Source organism: Mytilus californianus, unplaced genomic scaffold, assembly GCF_021869535.1.
Source record: "Mytilus californianus isolate M0D057914Y unplaced genomic scaffold, xbMytCali1.0.p SCAF_6, whole genome shotgun sequence".
Classification (NCBI taxonomy): Eukaryota; Metazoa; Mollusca; class Bivalvia; order Mytilida; family Mytilidae; genus Mytilus; species Mytilus californianus.
In genome coordinates, this window is record NW_026262712.1 from 27,709,971 (window position 1) to 27,721,236 (window position 11,266).

Consider the following 11,266-nt stretch of genomic DNA (forward strand, 5'->3'; position numbering starts at 1 on the left):
AATGAAACCACTTTTACGCTTTTTTTTCTAGCAAGCCACCTTCTATGAATATAAACTATTCATGACTTTAATCAAAAAGTAATGTCTGCAAATTAACAATTGAATTCTACCGTGACACATAACCGTGGATTATATAATCATCTACTTGTAGTTGAATACAAAATACTGTCATGTACATCTTCCGTACTTTTGTAACGTGTACGCAATCTGATGAGAACGGAGTCAAAAAAATAGAAACGTTACTAGAACTTGTTAATTACTTGAAAATATAAGTAATGCTGATAAAGAAGGGAACTCACAAAAGTCAGTAAATATGTTGTATCCAAAATGAAGATATAAAGTATACACGTAACTATTGGGGTCAATATAAACGGGGCATACATTCAATCCTATGTCATGGCTAGTCTCGTGGAAATCTACTAGGTGGTCCGAGAACACAGTTATCGTTCTTTGATTTTCGTTGTCTACAAATATAGTCCCTAGTGTGGACAATGTGTTACTCGCAATATTCTTTATACCCTTTCTAAATTTATTTCTTCATGTTTTATGCCTAGAATAGCAAGTAGGGGGATGAAATTACACTGTAAAAAAATTTGGGTCATGATTTTTAAAGTAAAGTAGTGATTTGGTACCGCTAAGAAGTCTTAAAAATTAGCATTTCGAAAGCTGTCAAAGGAATTCAAGACCCCCTTAACATAAAATTGTCCATTTTTTTAGGTAGAGCTGATGAAGTTTTCTATAATGTTGATATAATTTGTCCCAAAATTAGTATACCACATTGTAAAAAAAGTATTGAGAAAGCGCAGGTGGGATTTTTCAATTTTCATGTATTGTCTAAAAGAAATGCACTACAAAATAACTGTGTTTTCGGGCCAGGTTCATAAACGAACTAAAATTTATCTCATAGCCAATCAGATACAACGTTTCAAATATATCCAAAATGAATATTCAACAAAAACAAATGTATAAAGTAAAAAAAACAAAAATACCGAAGGCATTTCCTTATATAGAAAATGGTGGATAAAATCTGGTTTAATAGCTAGGTAAACCTCTCACTTGTATGACAGTTGCATACAATTCCATTATATTGACAACAATGTGTGAGCAAAACAAACAGACATAAGAGGTAAACATGTAAAAAATTGTGGTACAGCAGTCAACATTGTGTTATAATCTTAATCACTATAAAAATAAAAAACTATGTCAGCAAAGAAAAACACAATGGCGAACACACACTTTATAGAAAATCGTCTCGCTATACTGTCTCAGCTTAGGGTGAGGGCTGGCGCGCCTTCGAACTATTTAACCCTGCCACATTCTTTATGTGCCTGTCTCTGAACGAAAGTGCTTTCTGGTATAAACATGAACGAACAATATTTCAATAATTGCGAGTACTCTCAGATCTGTAGTTTGTGTCTTTGTCTTTGTTATTTGTTTTTGTTCTCTATCGATTTGATAAGTTAAGCCATTTTCAACTGATTTTTATGTTTTTTGCATATGATGTGCTATATCACCACTTTCAGAGGTTATTGGGAGGGTGGGCGCCCGTAAACACGTTGAACTCCGCCACATGTTGTATGCGCCAGTCCGAAGTGAGCAGCCTGTAATTCCGTGGTTGTCGTTTGTTGCTGTAAATTATATTTGTTTTTCGTTCGTTATTTTGTACATAAATCAGGCCGTTCCTTTTCTCGTTTGAATTGTTTAACATTTGTCATTTTAGGGCCTTTTATAGCTGACTATGCTGTATTGGTTTTACTCATTGTTGAAGGCCGTACGGTGACCCATAGTTGTTAATTTCTGTGTCATTTGGTCTCTTGTGGAGAGTTGTCACATTGACAATCATACCACATCATCTTATTTTAAATGTAAGTCATCAAATTTGCTTTTCATTGAAGTCATGAAAGACTTTTGATTCGCCAAAATCTCACCCTTGTCAAATGATATATTATATACCTGGGTGCTCAATTATTCACTAATTTTTTTCCAAGACACTCGTAGTAGTACGATGTACATACAAAAACAATATTAGTTGAAGCTTTGTCCGCAGGAACAACAACATATATCGTGAAGAGATGATAGACATCTTCTGTGTCTCTGAATACGGACTTTGGTCGATCATTCAAACAGTATTTAATTTTTCAATTTATCAGAGACCTGATAATACTATTCCCAAAATTTAATTTTCAAGTAAAAATTTAAACTGTTTTATTAATTATTAATAGAGTAATTACATAGATAATTTATATAATAATACAAAATAGTCATAAAATTCACTCTTCTACAGGAATACAATGTATTACCACAACTCTATCATCATATCTATGTTATGAACGTACGTCTATTCTACTGTATCATAAAGTATATTTGGATCTGTAGCCTTGTCTATAATAGCTGGAAAAGGATTGCCACATTGCCTACATAAGTTGAGTGCGATCCTAAATATCTTTAACATTTCAATACACACCACTAGTTACACATAGGTCCGATTATGAAGGTCTACACAGCTAGCACTTATACCGAATCAATAAAAGGATGTGTCTGAAAAAAATAATGTTTCCGTATTTGAAGATAATTTTAAGTGTTTGATTGTCAACAATCACTTGATCCTTTTTGAAAATCATCAAAATAGTTATGTATGCAACATGTACAATGTGAAATTAAATCACATTTTAACATAAAAGTAAAACATGTGCATCACCGTTTATATGTTAAGATATCTCTCAGGCTAATAAAGAGGAACAATTTGACAGTCATGTACTGCATTTCTTTTAGATTAAAGGAGGAGGAGGTATACAAAAACCATTATTTCATGTATTTGGCCGCTGAATTTTCAAATATATGTGGTTTTGCATTAGCATATCTATGACATCTTGAAGCAAAACAATTTTATATGTTAGGTTGACTCATATCTAAAAATTAATGACAATATATCAAAATGAGGCTAAGTTGGTCGTTTTTGCAGTGCACGTGTTGCATCAAATTTTTGGTACTCAAATATAATGCTTTGAATCGGTCAGATTCGTGATTTGAAACAGAGAAGCTTAAAGCCAAAGGCAAGAGTTGTCAAAATAAAAGATTCTTCAGACATATCTTTATTAACAAAAAGACATATTTGAAATTAAAAGGACATTCGTATTTTAAGTTCTTCACCAACAAAAGATTTTCCTTAACATGTTGGTGCATATTAGGATATATATATATATCTTGACATTTTTGTGGGAATTTGACGCTAAAAGTCAACATTTTTACTTAGTTATACAATGTAGGACCAAAAATTCATTAGTTTGTCTATGTAATGAAATGAACGTATTACGTCTGTAATGACAGGTATATTTGAATCTGAAATCTTGTCTTCTTGTCTTATGATAGCTTCATTGTGTCAGTGGAAATTGATTGCCACATTGCAAACATCAGAGGAGTGCAATCCTCAATATCTTGAAAATTTGAATAATCACTACTACATGTAGTTATAAGTAGGGTGGATTATGGCGATCTACACAGCTAGCGTTAATACCGAATCAATATTCCATAAAGATATGTCTGCAAGCATTAATGTTTCGATATTTGAAAATATTTATAAGTGTTTAGTTGTCAACAATCAATTGATCGTTTTCGGAAATGATTTAAATACTCATAACAAAAACACTTATACAAACTATATATTTATATATTAAGATTCTTTAATTTCAAACAACAAACAGTTTAAGAAAAATTTATAAGCACCCAAAAGCGTATGCATACAAAGTTGGGATTTTGCTTCACTTTTAAGATATTAAGAGGTTTTCTAAAGCTATAATATGCTGTATCACAAAATACTTTTCCTGAACTTGTGTTCTTGCTACAAGTAAAAAACGAAAATTTCCTAAACATTCCAAAATGAAAAATTATACTTTTTGAGTTATGTCCCCTTACATGGCTAAGTTAAGAATGTAATTGGAACTTTTTTAAAACATCGAAAAACTGCAGTTGATTTGTATTGTTCTTTATTCAAATAAACAGTTTTACACATTAATTGCCAATATGTCCCATAGTTTGCAGATTTATGCAAAGAACTAGACTGACTGTGAACTACTATTTTACGATCTAAGTTGGCGGTATATAGTAAGTTCAATTGGATATTATCTTCTTGCAAAAATATAATCATATTATCTGCATAGTATTGCGCTTCCCCTTTGCTATAATAATCTGCTCAGTCTTTCACATGTCACACATTTATGAAGTAATTTATACATCAAACCGAGCCAAGTTATAAAATTTGAACCAAATATATCTGGTTTTAGGTTTTTTTTGCAGTTTAAACATAGAAAAATGGCGTCTCTGACTCTAAATACACACAATTACAATATACTGATAAATTGTTAAATCTATTGTTAGATTTTTATCATATCAATATTGTACAACACTAGCTCCTCCAAACAACATACGACCTTTTTTGACATAATCTTTGACAGTGGTGTTGAAAAAAATGTAACAACACAACATAAGAACAAATCGAAAAATCGTTATAAATATCTTGCCTCTTTAGATCGCTACTAATCAAGTCCATGATATGCCACGTATATGTCGTATTTTCAAATATATCATACTTGCTAAGCTGGAAAAGTATGTGAGTTGTGCGAATCTGAAGTTCCATATATTTTTTTTTACATCCAAAATATTTAGTCATTGGTTTCCTGCGATAGTGTACCCGTCGTCTTAACTCGCTATATATGAGTTAGTATTTAACAATGTACTTTTATGTAAAATCATCTTTGTTAAGGTAAAACTGTTTCGTAATAAATTGTTGGCTACTGTTTTTGATTGCCATATAAGTGTCTGATGAATATATAGTTAACATAACGTTTTATTTGAGTGGACAATTGTCTAGAAAAAACAGGCAATACTTAAATTCAAGAATGGATATAGTCATATACAGCTTTATAAATTTGTATGAATAAAACCAAATCAAAGATTATCTAGAGTGCGAATCCTCGAGTACATGTGTAAGTTTTGAAAAAACTTAAAATAAACAGTAATAATTGACCGAAATACAACAATTAAAATAAACATATTAAGATATATCAGCCTACGCCCACTGATAAGGCATTGACTTTGAACGGGTATATGAATATATGTGCTTTATTTCTATTCAATTCGTTAGGATTTCATTAGTTGTACTTAAATTCATTGTTGGCATACCGACCCAAACAACCTTGATCATCAAACCAGTTCACGTAGTTTATTTTTCTTAAATCTGATACTTTACAAGGGGCAGAAATCTATCAACAACTGGTTTCAAAATTATACTTTGAATTGTAAGACTTAAAAAAAAAAATTTCACAAAGCATCTATTTCCTGTTGTTATTGCCTTTAAAGTAAAATATAAAGAAAGTTAACAAAATATATGTATACATCATATGCCTACATTCGTTTATTTTTAATCTGAAATTAAATTTTGAAAGAACATTTTCAATGAATATTGTACTGTGTTATTTCTCTTTTATTATTAAAATATATGTATGTCCGCTATAACGGTAAACGACGCGTCATGATAACCATGGATACTTTAATATAATTATTGGTATAAAATGTGACATCTTATTAATAGCTGAATTTCACATGTAAGTAATATGAATTCAACAAAATTATTTGTACTAGTTATGTCCTTATCATAACACAATTTTGTCTCATGTACATCGACGACATATTCTTTTTTTTTTAATTTGTAGGTAACAACCAGAAGTATTATAAAAATTAATTTTTCGATATTGTTTTGTATTCGGTTTACCTATTGTTAGATTTTACATCATGCCAAGGTAGTATCATTCGCAAAACATAACAATTATCCAGTGGTCCTTGGGATACCTTATCTTCTATTTGAGAATATCAGCAAACAATAAACATTCCGTTTAATATTTTATTACAATCATAAAAATAAGGTGCATCTTAAAAATGTAATGAGTTGGATTAAAATATTCGCAGCACAAATTGAATACAAGTAATATAGATATTTATCATTCATTACTATAGTATTGATATTCTAGTCCGAACACTATCTGTATTAACCATGGTTTTATAAGTTGAACCGAAAAACATCGTGTGATTAATAAATAGTTAATTGTTTATAAAGTATATGTTCCTAGCGGTATAACTTCTTTCAACAAAACATCCGTATGTAGTAAATTGTTCGTTAATCAAATGAGACCATGGGTGTCCATGTTAAAAGTTAAGATAAGTTTTTTTACCAGTCAGTTATTTATTTTGAACCGTTGATCACTAAAACCGAAAACGCTTGATAACAACCATAATTTGCAAATTTGAAACAAACATAATGATGAAAGTTGATTATATTTCGCTTAAAAAGGGGTGATTGAACGAAATGCTTATTTTTGTCATATTTATATATCAGTTGCCACATCTCAAAGCAGTGGTATACATGAACATACAAATTGCACTGTCGTTGACATTACATAGTTGTTAAAACTTGTGACTCATCCGTTTGTTAGACTATAAACAATAACTATTGTTTAAATCATAACTGTTAAGAAAATGAAATTGTTTAGAAAAAACAACTAAACTTTTAAAAATATGCAAAAAATTAAGATTTGAAAAAAGAAATACTGTTTTGGAAACGTAGCAGCATTTCATGTGTCGTATTACTAGACTAGGTCGTCCTGATGAAAATTCCAATCATTATGTCAATTGGAAGTGGTCGTTACAGTTTTTGTCGAATATGTATTGGTTATTTTCTATTATTTTAAACAATAACATATAGAAATCCACGTATTAAATAGCGGAAACAGAAAACGAGTATGACCTAGAATTTAAAACAAGGAAATGTGACCTTTCATTTACTAAATAGCCAGTAAAGATGGTAAGTTTAAATTGTTTGTCTTTATTAATTTCGCATTTAGACACATTCTCAGAACTTACTATGCACCTGATAACAAACATCTTTCGTACAATTTGCTTTTCTACGGTTTATCATGGGAATATCAGAAAAAAAATTATGGTCAGCACAGGAAACCCAAATCATGGAATCGTGAACGCATTATACATGTTATAAGGAAATTTATTTTCATGCCTACTTTGACAAAAACAACAACAACCGTGGATTCATTTATTTTCGTGGGTACCAACTGTCGTTGACGAAATATTGGGTTACCGTGGATATTTGAATTCGTGGTTTTACCAAAGTCTGCATATAAACCTATAGAAAATTTGTACTTCGTCGGACATTTAAAATCGTGGTTAATCTGTAACCACGAAATCAACGAAAATTGATCCCACGAAAATTAATGAATCCACAGAATTTAAAAAAAAAAGATAAAATTAACACCAGATTTCTAGAGGCTAGCATTCTGTTCTCAATTTTTTCTCTCTGCTCTGATAATTTAGTAAAATTCCTAATCTTTTAAACCAATTGTAAGGTATAAGTAGGACTGAATAAATAAGTTTATTTAATCTGGACAATACACAGGTAAATTTGGCTCACTTGATTTTCACACGAATCTCATATGAAATTCATGTGAAAAATGTCATGTGAAATTAACCTTAAAGAAGCTTATACCTAAAACAAATATATATAACGTGTATTTCACGTGAACTTTACAAATAAAAAAAGTGTTTTTCATGATATTTATTAAATAAGAAAATTTAAAGGATATAACTTTGTTTTGAAAATTGCACATGAGTTTCACATGAGATTATGATGAATCTCAATTCGCGTGAAATTCACGTAAGTGCAATTTCCATGTATGTATAATCGAAATATCAGTTGTGACTTCATTAACATGTTGATGTTAACATTTTTTTTCACAAAGTGTTTAAACTATAAAATCACCGTGTCAGCCAAAGTTTTACTCAATCAGCCATAGATATAGGAAGATGTGGTATGTTTACCTAATTTACACTCTTTGTATTCATAAACAATAACATGTGTTTTGTTAAGTATTGGCTCATTTATATATATTAAAGTAAGGATCTGAAAATGAACATGTTTTTTTGTTATCTGCATATTTATCATCTTTATATATTGTTGAATTCTTACAATTGTTCATAGGGATACAAATGCTTTTTCTTTCGGAAAAAAAATAACTTAATTATGCAGCCTTATGCTAACAATAGATCATGATTTATTTTCGTGTGTTTACTGTTATATAAACAAACGACCCCTGGCGAAGAAAATATGTATGTTGCATATTACCTATAGTTATCCTTAAAACGAGTATGACATTTCCACCAATAAACGAATTGTAGGTCACCAGATATACTTTTTTTCTCAAATGTAATAAATGTTTCACTTTAAAATAAGTCTTTTTTAACTTGTGCTGATTATGAAACGATCTTAACTCAAACAAAAACATGCTTCCTACTAACATTTTTCATTGTGTTCAGATTTATTTTACTTTTAAAGAGATAGCACCATTTCTATCTGTTCTATTTTTTCTTATCTTTTGAATGAAAAAGTTGCCGTCTCATCTTTTAATATCTTAATAACTATGTTTGGTTGGTAAACCAGTATCAATTCCAGCTAAGCCGTGTTTAAAAAAAATGTCCTACCAGTTGCAGTTAAGCTGATACGTGTTTCTGGAATAAACTGATAAGTATACGCGATACTTTGATTCGAGATGTCTATTACAAAAAGCATGCTTGAACAACAAACCAAATCACCCTCATCACTAGTCAAAACAGTATAAAACCAATATTGACGAAGGGAGACTTAACTTTAATTTGTAAAGGAAAACATAATTCCGATACTGGAAATTAATGTTAAAAAGGAAAAACATACAATTATCAGTGCAATGCATAACGCTTAAAAACTGGCAACTTTTTAAATCATTGTAGCAGTGAAGGTCCAGTAAAAGGTACAGACATAATAGTTTACGCCTAGGACCTGCTTAACAACCGAATATATTCAGTTTAACTGGTATTGTGTTATATACAAACATCATCTGGAATTGTATCTGTTTTACGATATATAATTTGAAATTTCTCTTATAAACAAAACATCACAAGGCATTGTGATATTTGATAAAATAACACAAAACATATGGTGCCTAAATAAAGATTATAGTGCGTTCTAAGTGTATGAAATGTTTTAAAAAATCTGAACACTAATGCTTTTAAACCCCAAGACATGTCCAGACTTGGTACTTTTTTTTAATATTCTCGTTAACATCGCAAAATAATTGTTTTTCATTCAAACTGCATGATGAGTCTCGTGTAGACGGAAAACGCGTCTGTTGCATTGTTTAATGTACCTTGTATCTTAGTTGATATGTCATCTAACTCTATACCTTTGTTAAATAAAAACAAATCGTTTCATTTTAGGTGATGATGAACATTTGTTTGCTTTGGTTATTTTTACAAGGTAAGATCATCTTACGGAAATTGACAATCGCTGAATCAAATAGGTAAAGCATACAGGTAGAGCAATATATGTTGAGCTGTTGTTGTAAAAATAAACAAATATTGCCATGCACTAGGGATGTAAGCTTTCACATTTAAAAACTGCATTTGAGTAACAAAATTCATGCGATCCGCGTATAATTCCAGACAAAAAAATGTGCGATCCAGATTTTGGAAATTTTATAGATGCTTCGATTGCAAAGACACAACAATTGCAACTGACACAGTCGACTTTGACCGTAAACAAAATTTCAAGGTATAAAGATATTCAAATATCAAACTAATAGTTGTGCATGCCAATACTTATTGGATATGCATTAGGAAAACGACGGAAGCCATAACTGGAGCAGGAACTGCTTACCCTGCCGAAGTATCTGTGTTCATCCCGTTTTTTGGTGGGGTTCGTATTGCTTAGTCTAAAGTTGTGTATACAGTATTTTGTGGACTTGCTCGTTTATCGTCTTTTTTTCGTTTTTCGCCATTCGTTTTCAACTTTTTTATTTCTGTGTATATAGGTTTTGATACCCTTTGGTATATTCCGCTTCTTTGTTGTAACGATTTGTCAATTGCAATATGAATCGCACATTTATATCATGTTATAGTGTACGCTTGGTTTATAACATTGCGCTTCAGACGCGTAGTTTGTTTCTTTGGTTATAACATAGTATGTTCTTACTGGGGGTGAACGCTGATTTTATGATATAAAAAAAGTATAAGAAAAACACCGAACTCTAAGACAAATTAAAAAAAGGGTATCCATAAAACCTGACAAAATCAACGGAACGAATGAAAAACAACTGTTATATCCCTAAATTGGTACAGGCATTCGGAAGCCAATGGTGGGTTAACCTAGTTCATAGCTAGATAAAATCCCATGTTTTATGATTACTAACGAAACAATTCTCTACCAGAACCACATGACGTAGAATTTAACAACTCTAGGTTACTATACGGTCTTCAACAGTGAGCAAAACCCATATCGCATAGCTAGCTACCAAAGGCCCCGAAATGAAAAATGTAAAACATTTCAAACGAGAAATAACTAACGGTCTATTTAATGTTCAAAACAATGAACGATCAAACAAATATGATATACAGACACATAAGGCAACAACCAGAATTAAAAGCCCCTGACTTCGGTTAGTCACATACATAATGTGTCGGGATTCAAAATGTTTGCCAAACCCTTCTCATAACCTTGGACAGTGGTGTAACAGTACAAACTATACCAGGTGAAAAGGGTTCAACTCATAGTTCCGTTGTATATATTATATTGGATGATCATCCCAAACAGACATAATACATTTAATAGGTCATTACAATAATTGGGATTCAGCATTTACAAATTTGCAAATACACATCACAGACATACGACACTGCTGACTTAAAAAGTTAAAATAAACATATGCACATGACTCTACAACTGCCGATACCTGTATCTTGACATTGCACAAGGTCATGTTTTCTCTGACTGTTTATGACGTCTTTACACTAAATCCATTGGATCTTAGATGTGTACTGATTGATATTTTAACCTCAGATGCATGTTGGTTTGTATTAGTTGGTATTGGCTTTGAACTAGCTGTCAGAAACTGCGAGAAATCTCAGATATGTACTTAGCTTCGTTTTGTTGTGGGGATGTATAAGTACCCTCCAACGTTTACTTTGTGTTTTTGTTATATGTATTTCTATTTGTATCCATCTGATGAGTTAAGCCTTTTTCAACTGATTTTTATTGTTTGTTCTTATGTTGTACTGGTACACCACTGTCCAAGGTTAGGGGAGGGTTGGTGCCGTCAAACGAGTTTAACCCCGCCACATTCTGCATGTGCCTGTCCTAAGTAAGGAGCCTGTTATTCAGTGGTTGTCGTTTGTT